This window comes from Tenrec ecaudatus, chromosome 5, assembly GCF_050624435.1.
Source record: "Tenrec ecaudatus isolate mTenEca1 chromosome 5, mTenEca1.hap1, whole genome shotgun sequence".
Classification (NCBI taxonomy): domain Eukaryota; kingdom Metazoa; phylum Chordata; class Mammalia; order Afrosoricida; family Tenrecidae; genus Tenrec; species Tenrec ecaudatus.
Genome location: NC_134534.1, coordinates 21,263,189 through 21,275,465, shown reverse-complemented (window position 1 = coordinate 21,275,465; position 12,277 = coordinate 21,263,189). Strand labels below are relative to the sequence as shown.

At 47.9% G+C, this 12,277-nt stretch overlaps 1 protein-coding gene across 1 annotated transcript in view; it reads right to left on the bottom strand.

The window, feature by feature from the left end:
- Window positions 1-12,277, bottom strand: part of EXT1 (exostosin glycosyltransferase 1) — a 300,832-nt gene that overhangs the window by 99,748 nt on the left and 188,807 nt on the right. The gene's annotated exons all lie outside the window — the stretch shown is intronic.

The following is a 12,277-nucleotide window of genomic DNA, read 5'->3' as shown; positions in this document are numbered from 1 at the left end:
GTGGGTTTAAACCACTGGCATTTTATTATCCTTTAAAGAATCCAATTCCGCTCCAAATGTTTGGGAAAGAGGTGTCCAGTAACACACTTCAGGTCCTCAAAGGGGATGACATTGGAGATCCTGGCTCAGTGGCAGAGGATGCTCATTTAAATGCCTTTGAAACGTTTGCCTGTCTCTTTTGCTTTCTCTGTACCTTACACCACTCAAGTTCAACTGAAACTTGGGAAAAGCCACTTTAACAAAAGCACTATTGTGGTACCAAGGGCCACAGCTTACTGCCAGGGAGTGAGTCTACCTCAGAGCGCCCCCAACAGGACAGCACAGAAATGCCCCCATGAGTTTCCGAGGCTCCAACTAATGCTTACAAGAGCAGAATGCCTCAAATTCTCCTCAGAGTGTCTGGTGGGCTCAGATTATTGACTTCGTTGTTAGCAACTTAGTGCATCAGCCCCCAGGGCTCCCCAAAGACCATGGAGTCCCGCAAATCCTTAGTAGATGGATGACCCCCAGAAATGGTTCCTCTCAAGACGTCCTGGGGTAAGGTAAAGGCAACCTTGCTCCTCCTGTGAACATCTCCATCTGAAACAGTCACTCGGGCAAAGAGATGTTTCCTGGTTACTTCCAGGAAGGTGCCAACGATGGTTCTAGTTTAGGGACATAGTAGTGAGCAAGGTGGGGCCCCCAATCCCATGGCCCTCACCTTCCACACCTGAAAATGCCTTGGTAAACTAGTATCTCCCTTCAGAACTAGAAGCGACCTGGAAAACACTGGCTTCCAACCCTCTTCTTTACTGCAGAGAAAACCAAGGAGTGAAGGGAGAACAGGTGGGTGCTGGGAGCCAGACCCCTGACATGGGGCCCCATGGCCACTTGCAGCTCACTGACCCAGCTGACACTGAGAACGTGCAGGGTCATGGTGGCCATGAGAATGGAGGGAGATCATTCTGGCTGGACGAATCTTTGGCGCTGTCACAGTTAAAGCACTCACTGGAGCTGCTGACCAAAGCTCTGTGACTGGAGCCCCCCAGAACCTGTGCGTGAGAAAATGCTCCTGTGAACATTCGCAGCCTGGGAAGCACCCGCGGTGCAGCTCTATTCTGGCCTGGAGGGGTCGCTGTCGGTCAGAATCACTCCACGGGGGCAAGTTTGGTTTTTGGTTTAGACAGAATCCTGACCTCTGAGCTTAGAGCCTCCTCTATCATTAAACAACGTGACCAAGAATAAGTAAGCAGATGATGTCCCCAAAGTGAAAACCAGTCCTGGGAAGAATCCTTTTCCAGAATGGATATACAACTTGTCTGGAAACCAGTATCTCCATGTCTGCAGCTATCACGCAACCACTATGAGAGAGGTTCCAGATCATTCCAGACACCGTCTAAGAACAAAGGGGACACAAGAATGCATGTCAGTGATACCGCTAAGACTAGAACAACGGAGTCCTTGTTAGAGGGTGTCAGAAAGTTTGAGGGAACCCCTCCCACGTAAGCGTCCTCGTTCTCCTTCCTTGCACCCCCATAGGCCTTTAGGCCAGACCCCAGGGTGGGCTTCAGGCGCAGAGGGTAGGCTCACTTCTAGCACGGGACTCCTCAGTGCTTGAGACTGAGTCAGAGCTTCTCAGATTGTCCAGCCACGCCAGGGGCTCTAGGTAAAATCTCCTCTCCTTAAAGCACTCAGAGGACTTAGTAGCCTCAGTAGGGTTGGTCTCCCCGTGGGGACCCTCTCCGAGTCACCTGCTCCAGCCCCTTCCTGGGCCTCCTCCCTGACCAGGCTCACAGAATCCTTAATACCGCTCATTACCAGCCACAGAATGATATGTGGTAAGAGAGAACAGAAAGTTGTCTAAATATGTCTTCGGCTGTATGAAAATGAACAATTGTTTTGTAAAATCTTTCCACATGACATGACAACAGTGTTACATCATTATTAGTATCTGAGTGGAAGTTTTTAAAATGCCTCCCCCTTCTTTTCTTTTCCGTAGATCTTCATCATTCTTTGAAACGGTATTGGTTTAAGTCAGCTTCTCACTCTTGTTCTAGGGGAGAAGCACCTAAGTACTGGGACGCCAATACCCTGCACTTTCCTCACTGATGAGACTATCGCACGGTGGTTCTCCACCTTCCTAAAGTTTCATACCGTTCCTCATGTGGTACTGACCCCCCACCAGAAAATTTTCTTTGCTACTCCATCACTGTAATTTTGCAACTGGTATGAAACTGGTGACCCCTGTGAAAGGGCCGTTTCACACCCCCCCCCCCGCCACCCAAAGGGGTCGCGACCCACAGGTTGAGAACTGCTCTGACAAGTGATAGGAGGGCAATACAATCCCAGACATGTGCCATCCGTTGCTTTTCCACTCGCAGCTGACAAGAGTACCAAAGGAATGCGTCCTGCCCCTTCTGTCCTCCTATCCTCCCCCCCCCCCCCCGAAAAATCTAAGGTTCAGTGGGTTAAATAAAATTGATGCAAAGATGGCTCAGGGCATAGGCCTAGCCTTGGAGTTGAACCTTAGCCTGTAGGCTCTACTTGCAGGGCTTTCTATTCCACAGTTATGTCAACAGGCAAAGCAGGGGCTGGACTTTCAACCTTAGGGCACGTAAAAGAGCCCAAAATAGCCTGGTTGTCTCCTGGGGAGGAGGGGGGAGGTGGAGGTGGGAGGGTGGAAGGGTAAGTGGCTTATTTTGCAACAACAATTTGTATGATTTCTCCTTGAAGCTCATGGATACAAATAGGAATTTTCCACTAAGAAATGGACATCATTCCAACATGGTTCTGCTCCATGCCTATTACTCAGAAGTCTCTCCAGCCTTGTTTGCCATCATTGCTTGGATGGAATAATGTTTCCAGCCCCCTCTCCCCCAGCCTTAATACACGATGAATCCTCTTTCCATGTATTCTGCATCATCCTTTTAAAATCGTGCTTCAAAAAACAAAACAAAACTCACTGCCATTGGGTTGATACCTACTCAGAGCAACCCTCTAGGCCAGGGCAGAGGTGCCGCCGTGACTTCCCAAGACTGCAGCTCCTTGTGGGAGTGGAAAGCCCCACGCTTCTCTCCAGGAGCGGCTGCTGGTTTCCAATTGTGGACATTGCAGATGACAGCCCAACATTTAAGTATTCTATGTATTCCTCCATGTGCCATACCATGTGCGGAGGTTTTCAGAAAGGCTGTGAAAAAAATTCTTTTAATTCCAGTAACTTTTGAACCCCCTTTGGAGTTTACCAACCCACTGAAGGTAATTCTTAATATTTTAAAATTACCAACTACACAAAACAAAAAACCATTGGCACACAAAAAAGAAACACTGTAGACTCGAACAATTATTGCTGTTGGCTAAATCAATTTCTCTCTCCATAATCAAGTGGACAAAAAATATATCAAATCACTACTTAAGGTAGGGCTTGAAATCATCTCACTTTGGCTTAACGTAAGCCCAGCAATTGTGAGGCTGGTGCAGGACTGGGCAGTACTTACGGTCACTGTGAGAACAGTCGTTAGCGTGCCTATGAATCAGAATTGACTGACAGCACCGAAAACAAACCCCTCGGAGTACCAAGCACAGTGACTCTGGGTTGTACCACAGCCAGCTCTGTTGTAAGAAACCATTGCCCTTTGAGGAGCTTCCTTTCGGTGGGAATCTGCTCTTTGGCATTTCACTGTTTTCGTGGGAAAGAGGCTGTTCTAGAGGGGATGAATGATACTACATCTTGGCACGGTTATTTATACATAAATTACAATGACTTTACCCATGTTAAAGAGGCTGTCATCCTCTTGTGTGATTTACTGCAATCTTGTAATAGAAAAGCTTCATTTCCTTGACACCTGGGTGGTAATGGGACTGATAATTCGACGCTGCAAATGTTTCCTCTTCTCTCCAACTGGAGGTGTTTTAAAATCTAGAGTGCATTTTTAGGTCACAGTGATCCTGATACTTGTCTCCAGGGCCCAGAACACCACTCTGTGTGCACGCAGGCACACAAGCACACACCCCCGTGCACTGTCACCTCACTACCCACGATGCCTAGCTGGGCCTAACAGACTTCTCATTCTCAGGGTGGAGGCTTGTGCTCATTTATGGGCTGATATATCTATATCTATATCTACGTCTGCATCTTATTAGAACTGCAGGAGCTGCCGGAGAGAGCTGACATATGCCTGGGAATTATAGCTGAGAATGGAACTCTTCCTGAAAAACTCAAGATTTCAGTTTAATACCATTTCAGAAAAGGCCATTTCAGGACACGATGGCTTGATAGTTACACAAGTTCATGTCTACTTGATAAAAGAATGAAGGGGTGGAGTCTAGCCTATCAGTCAGGTCGCAGACTGAAGAAGTCTCCTGGAAGGTGTGGTCTAATCATGAGGATGCTGGGAACTCCCTTTCTTCCCCCCTTAGAGTCTCAATACACTCTCTGCTTCACCTTCCTGTTGAAGAGCCACATGGAACCATGCAGATTGCAACTAGTGCTGAGATGTTTCTACTGACACTGGATCCACAAGACTTTTTCACCCACTGGCCTATGATCTTCCGGCACTGGGCATCATTGCATGTGACAGTGTGAGTCAGCAGAGGAATTTATGAACTAGTATTGGACATATGGGTTAATATGGACTTAATGGACTTGATCTGGACTGGGCTGGTATGTTTTCTAAATATACAATTACTCTTTGATATAAAGCTCTCTCTTACTTACATATGAGTGTTTCTGGATTTGTTTCTCTAGTTGACCTGGCCTAACACAATACCCATGAAGGAAGGCAGCCCAAGAAGACTCATGGAAATTAATTCCTCATCTGAGGATGTGACCAGACTAGCAATGATTAGTAACCAGACTGACAGAAAGAAAAGCAATAAGAGAGGAGAAGGGAAAGGATGTCCGGGGCCACCACAATGGGAAGGCCTCTTTTCCTAAGTAGCCTCCCACTGCTACAGCCTGTGCTTCCTTCTAACACCCAACGGAAAATCCAAAAACCCACTTCTGCTTCCTGAGATACAGCCGGAAAGACTCAGACCTCCACCCCTTTGGTTATCAGCGGAACACAGGAACACCTCCCAGGGACTCCCAAACTCAACCCACTGCCATCAAGCTGATGCTGACCCAGAGTAACCCTACAGGACTGGGTAGAAATGATGTGCACGCGTGCGCGCGCGTGCGTGTGTGTGTTTCAAGACTAACTCTTTTTACATGAGTAAAAAGCCTTGTCTTTCTCCCACAGAGGAGCTAGTGGTTTCAAACTGCTCACCTTGAGGTGGCAGCCAAACACTTAACCACTACGCTATCAGGGTTCCTCATGTACAACATATATCCCTATAGTCCTTTTTTTCCACCTCACTCCCTTGCTGATGGGGTCTAGAGAAACACACATTTACCAGACTCAGTCAACAGGGCGGGAGGGTGGGAGTGGGGAGAGACCTGGCAGCAACAAATGCTAGTGCTAATTAGGTATTTCTGTCCCCTTTCCACCAGTTAAGTACTGCTGTCTGCCAAAGGGCGTCCTTTCTGAGCTGCACACCCTCCTGGGAAGAGAGGTTTAAATCTCATGAGATGCTGTAACAAAGAGGCATCACTACCCTGGCTGTGAAGTTGCTGCTTCCTCTTTCTTTGCAATGCTTCTTAGGGCTTACATCACATTCCCAAGATCGCTCAAAACATCCTTTCTTTCCGGGATACGACCGGGATCAAGCACTAAGCCAGAGGCTAGGGGCATATTTGTTCCTGCCCAAAGGACTAGGGCGTCAAACTGGTTCATCCCAGTTTGACCCCCTGCAGAGAACATGCATTTCCACCCCAGATCTACTGAATCAGAACCTACATCTTCACAAGATCCCCGAGTGTGGAAGACTGTTTGAGGGAGCCCACATGGGAATGAGCAGCGTGCCCCAGCTGAGCTCTTGGTTCACTGGGGCCATCCACGTAAGCAGCAGCCACAGCTGGGAAACAAGAACCATCTGGTCAACCGTAGAATTTGGGATTAGAAAGGCTGTTTCAAGCCACTAAGTGTGAGGACAGTTTATTATTCACATGAATAATAACTGACATAATGCATTAGGCGCAGGGTAGGAGTAGACAATGAAAGGAGTGTCCAAGGAACGGTTCCCTAAGCGAGCCATCTAAAATTGAGGGGGGAAACAAGCCCAGGGGTTATCTAAAGGCAATATGCCACCGATCCTCACTGTGAAGGAAACCCTTGCTTTGGGCTCACATATCCTCGGAGAATCAAGGATGCAACTTTATAGTGAGATCACAGAGGTCAGTGTAAGATAGGAAAACAACAATAATTAATCATTTATCAAGGGGTCACGGGGGCTGGGGGTCGTGAGGAGCTGATACCAAGGCTCAATAGAAAGTAAATAGAAAATAATGATGGCAACATATGTACAAATATGCTTGATACAATGGATGTATGGATTGTCATGAGAGCTGTAAGAGCCCGCAATAAAATGATATTTTAATTAAAATAAAATAAATAAAAATGAAGGCAGTGATTTATACAAATAAAACTATTGTATATTCAAAGTCCATACAACAAATTATACTAAAAAGAAAGCAACTGTTAAAGCCAGTTAACCAAAACCTGCTAATGAAATATTTTATCAGCAATTATATATCTTTTACACATTGATTAGACATGTTTTAAGGAGGGGAAGACCCTAAATTCAGGTATATCTTTTAGAGATCCCCTTTATGAAGTCTTAACACAGGACAAAGGCGCATCTTTCAGATGAGGGAGACCATCAGCATGAGGCCATCCATGATGATGTTCAAAGGATTCGTGACCAATCACCATAAAATCATAAATTGGGGCATATCGACTCAGGGCCATGGACCATGATATACAACTGCCTATGAGAAACACACTGCAGTGGGTCTCAACGTGTGCATCACGACCCCTTTGGGGGGGTTGAACGACCCTTTCACAGGGGTTGCCCAATTCATAACAATAGCAAAATTAAAGCTAAGAAGTAGCAATGAAAATAATTTAAAGTTGGGGGAATCACCACAACATGAGGAACTGTATTAAAGGGTCATGGCTTTAGGAAGGTTGAGAACCACTGGCTTACGGGATTGGGTCTCCAGTTTTCTGATCACCTGCCTATGTGATGGTTGAGAATAAAGCCATTGACCAGGTGGGTTTGAGTCTACCTAGCCCACAGCTTCACCTGTGCTGGGTTAGGGGTGGAGAAAGGGGATTTGATTATAATGTACTGTCAAGCCCACCCTGCTACTATGCTGGTTACTGGGTGAGGGCCCCTTCAAACACAAGCTGGATGGATGTCAAGGCAGGAAATGGAGTCAATGGTGTCCCTGTAAACCAGGTGTTTAGAGCCTAATCTTGGACACACATGTCAGGAACAGTCATTCTGTTAGGGCAGACCACTCTTCATAATGTGGACTATGAATGTTGTAGGGGAAGTAAGGATGGGGAGGGGGCGGAAGGGGTGGGGAGCTGGAGAGAAAGAGGTTAGAATACAAACAAAAATTTAAAAAAAAAAATTTTTAACCTCCTTAGTAAGTGAGTTTTTTTTTTTTTTTTTTAGTAAGTGAGCTTTTACCAGCCAAATAACTCACCAATTCAGAACAGAATTTCTAAAGCTTAGACTGGTGTGCTCTTTCCTCAGCGTTATGTCCCAAGATCAACGGCATTTTCACTCCATAAAGAAAACACCACAAGAGGCGGAGGTGGGATGTGCAGGTAATCATCACACAAAGACACTGTAGGTTTCCTATTGGTTCTTTCATCTTACTGGGATTTTCATCATGCTTAAATCCACAATCAATACTCCTGGAAACAACAGCCAAGAGATCAACCCAAGCATTGGCGCCCAACTAAGACCTCTTTGAAGGTCTTGTGTTGAAGAGCAAGGATGTTACTTTGAGGACCTCAGGTGGGCCTGAAATAAGCCGTGGCACTTTCAGTGGCCTCATCTGCACATGTAAGTTGGGACAGTGAACGAGAAAGGCCAGAGAAGGATCAACACATTTGAATGTCGATGCTGGTCAAGAATATTGGAACGTCCAGCAGGCTGCCAAAAGAATAAACAGAACTGTTTGGGAAGAAAATACTGCCAGAATGTTCCTTAGAAGCAAGGATGGTGGGACAGCATCTTACATACTTGGGTCATGTGGTCAGGAGAGGCCAGTCCCTGGAAAAGGACATCATGTCTGGTCATGTAGAGGAGTGGCACAAATGCCTGGGGAAGTAGGTCACCTCAATTATCTTAGGGATTACTTGAGGGAGTGGGGCGCAGACCCTTTGCTAAGCTAACTTATCCACAGCTGCCTCTGGATAACAGGAGCGGCTGGGGCTGGTTCCAATCAGAATCCCAGGCCCCTGGAGGGCTGCTTCTCATGACCCCTCACCCCCATTAGAATGGATCCACAGGCTTGTAGGCACAGAAACACCCAAGAAGTAAAAACCCCAGTGAAAGCCTGCATCTTCACAGTTGTGGAAGAACAAAGCATCACAATACCTGGTCACTCTTTTACATTTTACATCGTAAGGTGATTTCTATTTTCCCTTCCCTGTTTTGAAAATGCATTCGCAGCTTGTAAAGAGTGGCGTCCTGGTAGGGACACATTTCCTGACCTTAATGACCGACCGGCATGCAGCCTGCTGCTTCTCTGGCTGGTGTCATTAACAACAGGGACACATCTTCTCTTCTGGAGAGACCCCCAACTTTCAGAATAAATACTTACAGATGTGCCTTTCATCTGCGGATCCCGCTGCACCTCATTAAGCCCCAGGAGACCTCTCAGGCAGAGCAAGGCGGCACAGAAAGAGGAGTCCAGGCAGGCATGTAAGGGAGCAAACAGCGGGTCATCCACGCACTTGATAGCGGCCACACCAAGCTGACTGGAGGCTGCCATTGCGAAAACTGCCTAGAACTCTCTCATCTGGCTGCTTTTTCAGAGCTTGATTCCCGCATTGGCAAAATGAGCATAATAGCACTCCTTCAGCCAACTTCAGTGGAGATCAAACGAGCAAACAGATGTAAAAGTACTGAGTAAACTCTTGATGTCCCTACAAATAAAAGGCATTACTTCTATTATCTAAACCAAGCCTGGATTTGAAGAAGAAAATGCCATCTCCGAATGCGGTGCCCTTTCCTTGCAAAACCGCTCTGGGTGTTGTTTATACAAATGCAAATACTCCTCTGGGCCTGGGACCTCATGCTTACAGACCTCTCAGAAGAGGAAGGGAGAGAAAGCAAACCAGGAGCCCTGTGTACAGACACCCATTATCCTTGACGGTGGTGTTCGCAGATATTCAGCCGTCAACAGAATTTTCATCTGCCTGCAAAGCATTCAAGATAGAAGAAATACAACATTTCACTGTGCCGACTCGGCAGAAGATTATCTTGCCTTATTCACATCCGTTTGTTTGTTTTTTTAACTCCCGTTGCCCAAAAAAGTAAGTCGCTTAAAGTTTCGCTGAAATCAATGTACAAATAGAAAATGTTCACTTGCCAATTGTATTTGTCCCTGGAGGAGACCATCCGCTTTGGCTCAGGTGTGGCAGAGTCTCTTGGGTCTTAGAGAGGAGACCCAAGTCTTCCTGATACCATCCAGGCTACCAGATCCCAGAGCTCTCTAAGAACCACTTCCACCTTAGCACTTTCTGTGACTCTGAGGGTCTCCTTTCAAAAGGGACAAAGAAGGACCCCTCCGTCCATGGGCAGCGTTCTGCTGAGCTGATTTAACTCCCCCTCCCTCGCCCCCACCCCCCTAGGATCTAACAGACAAGAAACTTGGAAACTTGCTTTCTACCGTGGACTGCCCAGAGAATGATCACAGGCTGCCTTGTCCTGGGGAGGTTCTTTAGCCCTAAGAGGGCGCGACGTCACCATGCTGGAGCAGGGCAGCATGCTTGCTAGAGAATGGAAACCAGGGGAATCCTCAACGCGACTGGCAGAATCGGTCCAAGGAGCGCAATCCTACAAATCAGGTAGCAGGCACTCGCCAGGCCATCCTTTAGCTCTACGATACAGGTGGTCGCTGATGGGGCTCCCGCCCCAAGAACCAATTGGGTAAACACTGGTTTATTTGCATGGGGGCATACAGACCAGGAAGAACCAAGCCTTGTCTTCCAGCTGGGTAGGGAAGCACTGCTGGGGGGTCCCTGTGGGGGGTCTTTTTACACCACTTACAACTTTGAGTGAGGTGGGCTACTGAAACCATCAATTACCATGACTAACTTACCAGAAGGAAGCTCATTGTCCTTGCTAACTGTTGTTGTGCACAGGCTCTGTATCCTTCTGATAGGAGGGGAGCAGGGAGCATTCACAGAGCCTCTAGCTGTGCTGCCAGGGTGTCTTCCCAGGAGCCTCCAGGACCCACAGGGAATGCCTACAAGCTGGAGGGTGACCATTCTGGAGCATTCATGAGTGTCCCTACAGTCACCATGACTCAGAGCTGACTGGTGGGACCTTGCCACTGCCAATTTGCTTCAAAGCATGTACTGCATTTTCCCAAAGAGCTGAGGCTAATAAAAGCACAACTGGGAACACAGAAGAACAAAGAGGAGAGGTGCTGGGTTGCTTGCACTGGATACTTCAGCCAAACTGGGAAACTTCTGGCAAAAAAAAAAAATTATATGGAAACTACTGGTGCCCAATACCTGGCCCCCTCTTCCCTACAATTGAGGAACTTTGACCTGTGGTGATCTTTGGGGAAACAGGGTGTGCCTCTCAGTAAATTACCAAGCAGTGATCAATATGGCCCTCCACTTGGCACCCCACCCCCGACTGTTCGGGTCAGGAATGAAACTTCAGTTAACCAATCAAATGCAGCTCCACAATCCAGCTGTGGAGCTGGCCTGCAGTCCGTGCCTCCGGAGGGTTCCTGGACAAGATCCAGCCAGGGATTGCCTGTGCCTCATTGACCTGGCTCCTCCCTGAATTTCCAGCACGGTCCCACCTGCCTGATCCACGCTGTGAGCGATCCAATATCCCTTCCTCATTTCCTCCACAGCTTGATGTAGCCAGGGCCAGTTTCTATTGTTTGCTACAAAGAAGGCCCCTTGCTACACAGCAGACAAAGCCAACGTATTCCAAGGTCAGTGCTGGATGAGACCTCTGCAATCATCAATGTCCCTTTCATTTGAAACATTAAACATTTTATACATCCACGAGGAGGCATTAACAAAAAGGAGTGGTCAGAGGGCAAATCAGCACAATGGAGGCTCCAAGGCTGAAAGCCAAGGAGAAAAGAAATGGACAGCAATGGGCTGGGAGGACATGAGGACGCTGGCGGGAGAACGGGCCTTTGGATGAGCAGTCGGTGTGCTAGGAGGCCTTGTGGCACATGACTGAAGTGCTAGGCTGCCAGCCAAAAGGTCAGCAGTTCAAATCCACCAGCCACTACCCATTCGAAATCGCTGGGAGTCTGCTTCTACACAGATTCCCAGCCTTGGAAACTCTCTGGAGCCATTCTGCTCTGTCCGACAGGCTCGCTATGTGTTGGGGTTGGTCCAACAAGCCGTGGGTTTGGGTATGGATATGTAACCAGCGGAAAGGACCGTCTTACAGATCTGGATGACGATCGTTCTTTACCTCCATCCCCTATCCCGAGTAAGGCTGGGAAGAAAGAAAGCTCAGCTTCATCTGCAGCTGTAGCTTCTCGGAGCATCCCACGGAAGCTGCATCTTGGCACTGTGGGGATGCGCTCACCGACCAATCGGGGTTACGAGAGAAGAAAGAGGGGAGAAGACAACCCCAGGGCTGTCCTTTTGCCATCCTGGAGTTCCTGGGAAGGTCTCCCACCCTGGGAGCTAAAGCAACGGGGTGCTAGGACTCAGCTCTCTACTCAGCCTCAGCTGCTGCTCAGAGGAAGTCCTGGGGTCAGCGCGCACAGACCTCACATGGGCTGTGTGAGAAAATCATCAATGCAGAGTGATAGACTGCTACAGACCTGACTCACAAGCAACAGGTAAGAGCACAGAGGGAATTTAAGTTAACCAATCAGATCTAGCAAGCACCCAGCTCTAGGCCTGCCAGGCTCACAATGATTCCCTTGGGGTCTGCTCTTTACTGATGACATACGCATTCACCAGCCAATGCCGCAGCTCCTGGCACAATGGTGGCATACCTGAGGGGACCTTGCAGGATCAGGTTACTGGAACAGAGTGCCAGATCTCTTCTCACAAGGAACACCTGGCAGATCCAGACCACCCAGCTCTCGTGAGCAGTGGCAAACTAAACCACTGCGCCACCAGGATCCCATGCGTCTGATATCTGCTGTTCACAGAATTGAAGTGAGCCTGTATCTAAGGACTGG